Source organism: Sturnira hondurensis, unplaced genomic scaffold (genome assembly GCF_014824575.4).
Source record: "Sturnira hondurensis isolate 20B ecotype Veracruz unplaced genomic scaffold, ASM1482457v3 Scaffold0009223, whole genome shotgun sequence".
NCBI lineage: Eukaryota > Metazoa > Chordata > Mammalia > Chiroptera > Phyllostomidae > Sturnira > Sturnira hondurensis.
The window spans coordinates 1,148,705-1,158,173 of NW_028081854.1; the positions used below are offsets into that span (position 1 = coordinate 1,148,705).

At 38.5% G+C, this 9,469-nt stretch overlaps 1 pseudogene; it reads right to left on the reverse strand.

The window, feature by feature from the left end:
• Window positions 1-399: 399 nt before the first annotated feature.
• Window positions 400-7,768, reverse strand: LOC118994266 (meiosis-specific coiled-coil domain-containing protein MEIOC-like; annotated as a pseudogene).
• Between the last annotated feature and the right edge of the window lie 1,701 nt (window positions 7,769-9,469).

Sequence of the window (9,469 nt, forward strand, 5' to 3'; positions counted from 1 at the left end):
GCCAATTTACCTTTCAGTTCACTTTAAACTATATCTAATTCACTCCAAATAAATTTCTAAGTCAAAGTTAGACTACATTAAAGTATTAACTTTAAATCTAAAATAAGATAGACTAAAATTTTCAAGTTTGGCCCTGGCTGGTGTAGCTCAGTGGATTGAGTGTGGGCCTGTGAACCACACGATCGAGGTTCAATTCCCAATCAGGTCACATGCCTGGGTTGCAGGCCAGTTCTCAGCAGGGGACTCACGAGAGGCAACCATACATTGATTTCTCTCCCTCTCTCCTTCCCTTCCCCTCTAAAGATAAATAAATAAATAAAAATCTTTAAAAATTTTTTCAAGTTTGACAAGTTCATTAAAATTGTTGAACATGTCTTGATACATTTACTTATCAGCTTTTTATTCTTTCTGCTGGCATTTCCCTAATGCCAGCACTCTCTGGTTCATTGGGTTGCTACTATTTACGCTTTTATGGACTCTATTTTCACAGTTTACTATAGCTCATAAAACTATTTCCACATCTGTTTGGCCTGAGGTATTGGCTGTTTTTGGCAAGCTCATCTGCAGTACACACCACAGAGTACTGTGTGCCTTCTGAGTAGCCACACACATCTCTTTAATTGCTGAAGCAAAAGCATCTCTGTTATCTTGGCATCTTAGAAATCCTTGCTTCTGCTGATTCAAAGCATTAACAGTTCCACCATTTCTACATGACTCATCAATGTGAATAGATTCCAAGTGTCTATCAAGAGAAACAGATATTGTCGTGAAGGGGAGAGCTTCGAAAATGTTCCATTTTCCTAGTAAAGTTACAAACCTAGCTTGTTCCTGAAGTTCATCCATAATTAAGTGATCACCTATGGATGGGTTGAAAGTCAGCCTTGGAATTGAAGTATTGTTAGTATTGAATATTTTTTCCTGGATAATTCTTGGCAAGGGCCAATTCAGTCTTTTTTTCTCTCCTTTTCTAAAACTCTCCATTGTTCATAGCACTCTTCTATACAAATACGAAGTCCGCTGGCTGGTCCACTACAGGTTTTAATTTGCAAACTGTTTTTCTCTCTGGTGTGTTATAATTTTAAAATTCAAAAGTTGGCACAAAATCAGAAAATAATTATTACCATACATCAAAGCATTAACATAGGGGTATAAATTGCTTAAGTTATCATAAGAAAACAATTCATAGGAATCCAACAGTGGAACAACTGAAATGGCCAAATGGGTGGGTGGATCTTAGAAAAAACTCATTTGACCCAAGTTGCTGAAAATTCTGATTATGCCTTAAATCTCCCATCATATAATTAGAAAAGCATGAAGCCTATGTGTGATTCACATGGCTGTTAATATTGTTGTCTCCACTTTCCTGTCAGTGGCTATTAAAATGATTGTGTAAATCCAACAGATCTCAATATGTATTTTGAGATAAGCCACCTAAATGCTTTGGAACTTTCTCAGAATCACAATGTTCACTCTGGGGTTTAGCTTGAAAATGATGTTTAGATTTTCAATGATCCAATACTTCAGGGATAAATAGTTATCACAAAATCTGTTTTCCTGCTTTATTTACTTTTTATCAGTAACCAATTCAAAGAGATTTTCTTCCACAGTTTTTGTCAGTCCTTCAACATGATTGACAGATTGAATTTTTTTCTATACCATTATAACTGAAATCAAACTATAAAATGCTGAAGGCTTTTCTTGCCAATACTTCTGAAACAAAATTGCTATTTGTAGTTAAATTTGTGGATCATAGTTGGGGGAAATCAGAAGGACAGTTAGAACCTTTTGAAGCTACACTTAAATGACTATTTAATTTCATCAAGTTACCTTGATTTCAATAAGGAATAGAAATGTTATCTTTTTTGGTGGCCATTCATCCAAATTAGCATAGGTAGGTGGTTACCTCCTGCTTCCAGGCAAGATGGAGGTGTAGGTAGATACGCTTAATTTCCTCGCACAACCAAAAAATGATAACAACCAATTTAAAAACAAAAACAAAAAACCAGCAACTGTCAGAAAATCAAGCTTTACGGAAGTCTTAAAAAAAAGAAGTTAAAGAAAAAAACATTCATTCAGACTGGAAGGAGGGACAGAGATGGGAAACCAGGTTGAGAGCACATGAAGCAAGGCTCAGCTGGTGGACTGGGCTGACCCACATTCATGTATAGATTAGTCAGGAGGAACAACTGGGGAGCACAACAGGCCACACAAACCAGAGCTCCAGGGCAGGAAACTAAAGCCTCAAAACTTCTGACTATAGCCCTGACTGGTGTGGCTCAGTAGATTGAACACTGGGCTGTGAAGCAGAGGGTCACTGGTTTGATTTCCAGTCAGGGCACATGCCTGGGTTGCAGGCCAGCTTCTCTGGTATGGGGAGCACAAGAGGAAACTACATATTGATATTTCTCTCACTTTTTTTCTACCTCTCTTTCCCTCTGTTTAAACATAAATAAATAAAAACCTAGGAGCAATTAAAAAAAAAAAAACCTTCTGGCTGTAAAAATTGATGGGGGTTTCAGTGCCAGGAGAAACTCCCAGTGTCTCCAAAGAGTCTGTTGGAGGGACCCATAGTATCCTAGATAATACAGAAGCCCATCCACCTAGGAATCAGCACCAAGGAAGCACCTGAAAGGGCACAATCTGCTTGTGGGAAGCAGGGGAAATGATATAAAGTAGGGTGAGAGCTGAGCAAGCAACATTGTTTCCTCTCTGACCCCTACCCCACATACTGAGCCAAAACACAGAAAAGTGAGTTGCCCTGTTCTGGTGAATACCTAAAGATCAACCCCTTACAACATAATATGTGCCCTGAAACAAACAAACAAATTATACACACACACACACACACACACACACACATATATATATAGTATATATATGTATATGTATATGTATATATATATATATATATATATATATATATATATATATTCCAAATGAAAGAACAGATTAAAAACTCCAGAGAAAAAAACTAAGCAATGAGGAGACAGCCAACCTATCAGATGCAGAGTTCAAAACCCTGGTAATGTGGATGCTCAAAGAAATGACTGAGTACTGATGCAAACTATAGGAAGAGGTGAAGGCTATAAAAAGTGAAATAAAGAAAAATACACAGCCCTGACTGGTGTAGCTCAGTGGATTGAGCATGGGCCTGTGAAGCAAAGGGTCGCTAGTTCGATTTCTAGTCAGGGCACATGCCTGGGTTGCAGGCCAATTCTCAGCAGGGGCCAGTTCCCAGCAGGGGATGCACAAGAAGCAACTATACATTGGTATTACTCTCCCTCTCTTCTTCCCTTACCTTCTAAAGATATATAAATAAAATATAAAAATAATAAAATTATTTTAAAAAAATTTTAAAAGAAAAATATATAGGGAACCAGCAGTGAAGAGAAGGAAACTGGGATTCACATCAATGATTTGGAACAGAATGAAGAAAAAATAATTTTAAAAAAAAGGAGAGGTTGAGGAACCTCTGGGAAAACTGTAAAGGTTCCAACATCTGAATCACAGGAATGCCAGAATAAGAAGAGGAAGAGCAAGAAATTGAAAACTTATTTGAAAAAATAATGAAGAAATACTTCCCTATTCTGTCAAAAAAATAGACATGCAAGTCCAAGAAGCTCAGAGAATTTCAAAGAAGGTGAATCCAAGGAAGAACACACTAAAACACATCATAATTAAATTCCCCAAAATTAAAGATAAGGAGGTAATCTAAAAGGCAGCAAGAGAAAAGGAGAGAGTTACCAACAAAAGAGTGCCCGTAAGACTATCAGCTGATTTCTCAAAAGAAATCTTACAGATAAGAAGGGATTGGAAAGAAGTATTCAAACTCATGAAAAGCAAAACCTACATCCAAGATTGCTCTATCCAGAAAAGCTACCATTTACAATGGAAGGGCAGATAAAGTGCTTCTCAGATAAGGTCAAGTTAAAGGAGTTCATTATCACCATGCCCTTATAATACAAAATATTAAAGTGACTTATCTAAGAAAAAGAAGAAGATCAAAAACTATGAACAGAATTCCAGCCAAGATGGAGGCCTAGGTACACACACTGTGACTCTTCTCACAACCAAAATAAGGACAAAAACAATTTAGAAACAAAATAACAACCAGAACTGACAGAAAACAGAACTGTATGAAAGTTGGACAACCAAGGAGATAAAATAGACACATTCATCCAGAACAGTAAGCGGGGCGGAGTCGGGCAGCCAGACAAAGAGGGGTAGTGGCACAAAAAGTGGTGGCACTGGGCACAAAAGGCACCTCAGGTTCCCAAACAACAGTATGTGGCCCCTGACTATGCAGGCGGCTGCTGGCAGACCATGGGCACGGCGTGGCAATTGTGAAACAAGGCACTGCTTGCAAGGTGGCTGGACAGGCAGTCTCATATTCGCATGGAGATAAACCAGATGAAAATGGGCAGCAGGACAGACCACACAACCCAGGGTCCCAGCACCAGGAAATAAAGCCTCAAAACACCGATTGAAAACACCTGTGGGTGTTGAGTCACAGGGAGAGACTCTCAGCCTCACAGAAGTGTTCGTTGAAGAGACCCACAAGGTCCTAGAATGTATACAAACCCATTCACACAGGAATCAGCACCAGAAAGGCCCAGTTTGCTTGGGGGAAGTGGCAGAAGGACTGAGATCCAAGAGAAAATGAAGCAAGTGCCATTGTTCCCTCTCTGACCCGCCCCCACATACAGTCACAACCCAGCAACTTGGTTGACCTGCCCTGGTGAACACCTAAGGCTCCACCACTCATACGAAATGGGCAAGACAAGACAAAAATATGACCCAAATGGAAGAACAGATCAAAGCTCCAGAGCAAATACAACTAAGTGAGGAAGAGATCGCCAACCTATCAGATGCACAGTTCAAAGCACTGGTGATCCGGGTGCTCACAGAATTGGTTGAATTGGTTGCAAATTAGATGAAAAAATGAAGGCTATGCTAAGGGAAATGAAGGAAAATGCACCAATAGTAACAGGAACCAATAGTAATGGGAAGAAAACTGGGACTCAGATCAATGGAGTGGACCACAAGAAAGAAAGAAACAACCAACTAGAAAATAATGAAGAAACAAAAATTCAAAAAATGAGGAGAGGCTTAGGAACCTCCAGGACATCTTTAAACATTCCAAAATCCAAATTATAGGGTTACCAAAAGGGAAAGAGGAAGAGCAACACGTGGAAAACTTATTTGAACAAATAATAAAGGAGTACTTCCCCGATCTGGCAAAAGACACAGACTTCCAGGAAGCCCAGGAAGCTCAGAGAGCCCCAAAGAGGGTAGACCCAAGGAGGAACACACCAAGGCATATCATAATTGCATTACCCAAGATAAAAACAAAGGAGAAAATCCTAGAAGCAGCAAGAGATAAGGAGGCAGTTATGTACAAAGGAATTCCCATAAGACTATCAGCTGATTTCTCAAAAGAGCCCTTGCAGGCAAGAAGGGGCTGGAAAGAAGTATCCCAAGTCATGAAATGCAAGGACCTACACCCAAGATTACTCTATCCAGCAAAACTTTCATTTTGAATGGGAGGGCAGATAAAGCACTTCTCAGATAAGGTCAAGTTCAAGGAGTTCATCATCACCAAGCCCTTATTAAGTGAAATGTTAGAGAGACTTATCTAAGAAAAAGAAGATAAAAAACATGAAAGGTATAATGACCACAAACTCACAATTACTAACAACCACACCTAAAACTAAAATAGAAACAAACTAAGCAGACAACCAGAACATGAACAGAACCACAGAAATGGAGGTAACATGGAAGGTTAGCAACAGGGGGGTGGGAGAAGAAGAGAGGAGGGAAAGGTACAGATAATAAGTAGCATAGATTGTATGTAGAAAATAGAGGGATAGCAAGAATAGTATGGGAAATGTAGAAGCTAAAGAACTTATGACACATGGACATGAACTAAAGGTGGGGGATGTGGGTGGGAGAGGGTGTGCAGGGTGGAAGGGAATGAAGGGGGGAAATGGGACAACTGTGACAGCATAATCAACAAAATATCTTTACAAAACTATGAACAGTAAAATGACAACAAACTCACAACTATCAAAAACTGAACCTACAAAAAATTAAGCAAACAACTCGTACAGAAAAAGAATCATAGAAATGGAGATCACATGGAGGGTTATCAGTAGGGAGGGGGAGGGGACAACGAGGGGAAAGTACAGGCAGTAAGAAACATAAATGGTAGGTACAAAATAGACAGAGGGAGGTTAAGAATAGTATAGGAAATGGAGAAGCCAAAGAATTTGTATGTCTGACCCATGGACAGGAACTGGGTGGGGTAGGGGAGGAACTGCCTGAGGGAGGGAATGCAGGGCAGAGATGGGCAAAGGGGGAAAAATGGAACAAGTATAAATGCATAATCAATAAAGTATACTTTAAAAATTTGATACTTCCTTAAAATGTTGCTGAATTTGACAATAAATTCACTGATTTAGAGTACTCAGAAATGGGTTCAGCTTCAACAGACTTGCTTTTCCATAACATTAGCAAAATTATTACAAGCTGAAAAATTATATGAAGTTTTAGTCCATATTCTGATTTTAAGCCAAAGTAAGCAGTAAATGCTTCTTCCTTTGCAAAATGTTTTTCTGTCTGATGTGGTATAGTTTTTGAAAATGTGAGATGTTGTTAACCAGGTATTATCTCTTCCATTTTTTTTTTTGATTTGCTGGTTTACCCTGAAATAACTTTGTGTATATCTGCTTCTGTAGCTGGGGTTCAGGTGTGCCACTGCCTATTTTTTTTTGAGGGGGGCACTAAAGTTTGAACACCTACTAAGCTTAACTTTATTAAGATGAGCATATTCTGGGTATCTACAATAATCTGAATTTTTAATGTATCTATTAAACTAAGAAAGAAATATCTTTAATGCTAACTCAAAACTTTTAACACATATTTTTCCCTTAAGGGTAAGTATCAAGTCCTGATTTGTTTATGATGTCAGACAGGCAAACTTGTGTTGTAAAACAGGTTTTGATAAATGAGTATTCTTGGAATGTTGTCTTAGCTGTATCATTTGTCTGAATATTATAACAGAATGATCAATTCATGAGGGTTACCTTCATTGCTCTTCAAGGTCTAAAACAGTAAATCCATAATAAAGTTCAACTATATTTTGTTATGATATGAGATTATGCTATTATGCAGCTATTGCTTTTCCAATTCTGTCTTATTCACCAGTATGAAAACTTGCTGAGAAATGGCTGTCTCTTTTGGCCTTTTGGTTTCTGTTAACAGGCCATAATGATCTGCACATCTGCTTGTGTTCATTTGACAAACTGACTCTAAATTGGAGGAATAGGGCCTATCACTAAATTATGATTGTGACTTATCTTGTTCTTTCAAAATGTTAGATACAAGTCCATAAAAGTCTGTTTCACTAACACAACCATTTCTTTCTCCTCCAATTCTGTTCTTCACATTAATCTGAGAATTAGAAAACTGCTTCATATCATCACCATAAGTAGACCATGGTGCATACAAAAGTGAAGAATCTAAAGAATTTGAATATTCAGTTGATGAGGAAGGGGAGATAGGTTTGCCTTAAGTCAACTTTTTCTTCACTCTGAGATTTGCAGCCATCACCAAAGAAGTGGATCTGGTCAGCATCACGCTGTTGATCTCTTCCCTTAGGCTGTTGTTGGCATTGCCACTGAGGTTCCAGCGCTTCCTCAGAATGCCACCTTGAGCTCCATGGCCCCACCCCCAGCCCTTGTGGGACTCGGTACAGCACCTGGAGCATGGGGATAAAGGGGTTTGTGGAAGCCCAGCTCCCTCAGGCTGCACCTCGCCACTACCACCTTCACCACCACTCCAGAACTGTCTGGAGTGTATTTGCTGTGGCCCTGAGGGGCACAGGTGTTGTGGGGGAGATGCAGGGTTGGGGGAAGCAGGGCTACTCTTCTTGAATTGCTTTAAATACTTCCTTTGTTGTTACCATCCAAAATGTTAAACTAGTAAAACACAGGTCTTATGATTCACAGCTGGATATGCTTAACCCATCCTAGAAGCTAGTGCTTTGTGCTTTTTAAATTATTTAAACCTGCCAGAAAAGTCTGAATCTGTTTCATCTTCACCTTGTCTTTTATAATATTAATTTTTTATCTTACGGTGTTTTCATTTGTCCTCATGGGCATGCTTATGGGATAATATAGTCTTAGAAATCACCTTCTGGCATTGAAAATTCTGCCTTGGGGCTTTTAAAACACTGGGAAATCTTCAGGGACCCTTCTCTTCTAGGCCAGTTGTGTGTATTCCCTGGATCTTTAGAAGAATAAGAAACTCACCTGACAGTAATTCCCTCTACTGGGTAGACTGCTGCTGCATTCAGGGAAGTGAATGTTACACATGGATTTTAGTTTATATTATTTAAAACATGTACTTCCATACTATCAGAATGCCCTTTATTTTACTGACAATGCAAAGGTTATATGTATTAAGTTAAAAAGTGTCCTGTGTTATAGCAATGTAACTATACACACAATTCAGTATTGTGCTGCTAGGACAGAAGCCAACATACTGACAGGGATGCCAGAAGCCCTGCCCCTTAGTTGTCTGACCTAGCGCATTGCTGGATGATGGAAAAACTTTAATCCAAATATCAAATTTTCCCCATTCTTAGCACATGCTCTTAAGACACACTTCTCTGAGAAAGAAGAATTTTCTCACAGTTTTATGTTAATTTTTTTGCAAATTTCAATGTGGCTTGACATGAAAATTCTGTCATATAGAAACAAAGAAACCATCTTTAGTAAGAATACATTTGCCTGTGACTTTATCAAAATTATGAAAAAAATATATCTCCCAAGTATAAAACACATCCATTTCTTTCCTGCTGAAACCACCTAAGCCTCTGAGGGTCATCTGACTATGTAGACAGCAGCTGTTGGATCTCATCACACTCATGTCCTAACAATGCTGGCCTCAGTCAAACATGATGACCTGCAGGCATCGGAAGACCTGTTCCCATTGTTTATGTGTGTGATTACACAGACCTCTGCTAGAACTTTCTGCAATACATCAGAATAAAACAAAATAAATAAACTGAGCATTGCATTTTAAATGGTGACTAAACATTTGAGAAGTTACCATTATATACTGCTAAGTGGGAAAGAAGGGTTACAAAACAGTATGTGTTATATAATTCCATTTGTATTTAAAAATACACCCAGAATAAAATAAAGTATAGCAAAGTGTTTTACAGCTTTGGCTGGTATCATTGGAATGATATTAAAGTTGTCATTATATCTTTCCAGTGTTTCTTTATAAAGTAAATGCAAATACAATAGGTATTCTCCTTAATCTCCATTTTGAACAAAAGAATAGCTTACTATATTTTTACCTAAATTATCCCACACAAATACAACAAAGCCCTAAACTTCAGGAACTTTCAAGGCACACTTTTCTTTCCCACTCACTTAGTTGTAAGCTACTCTTCTTTAAT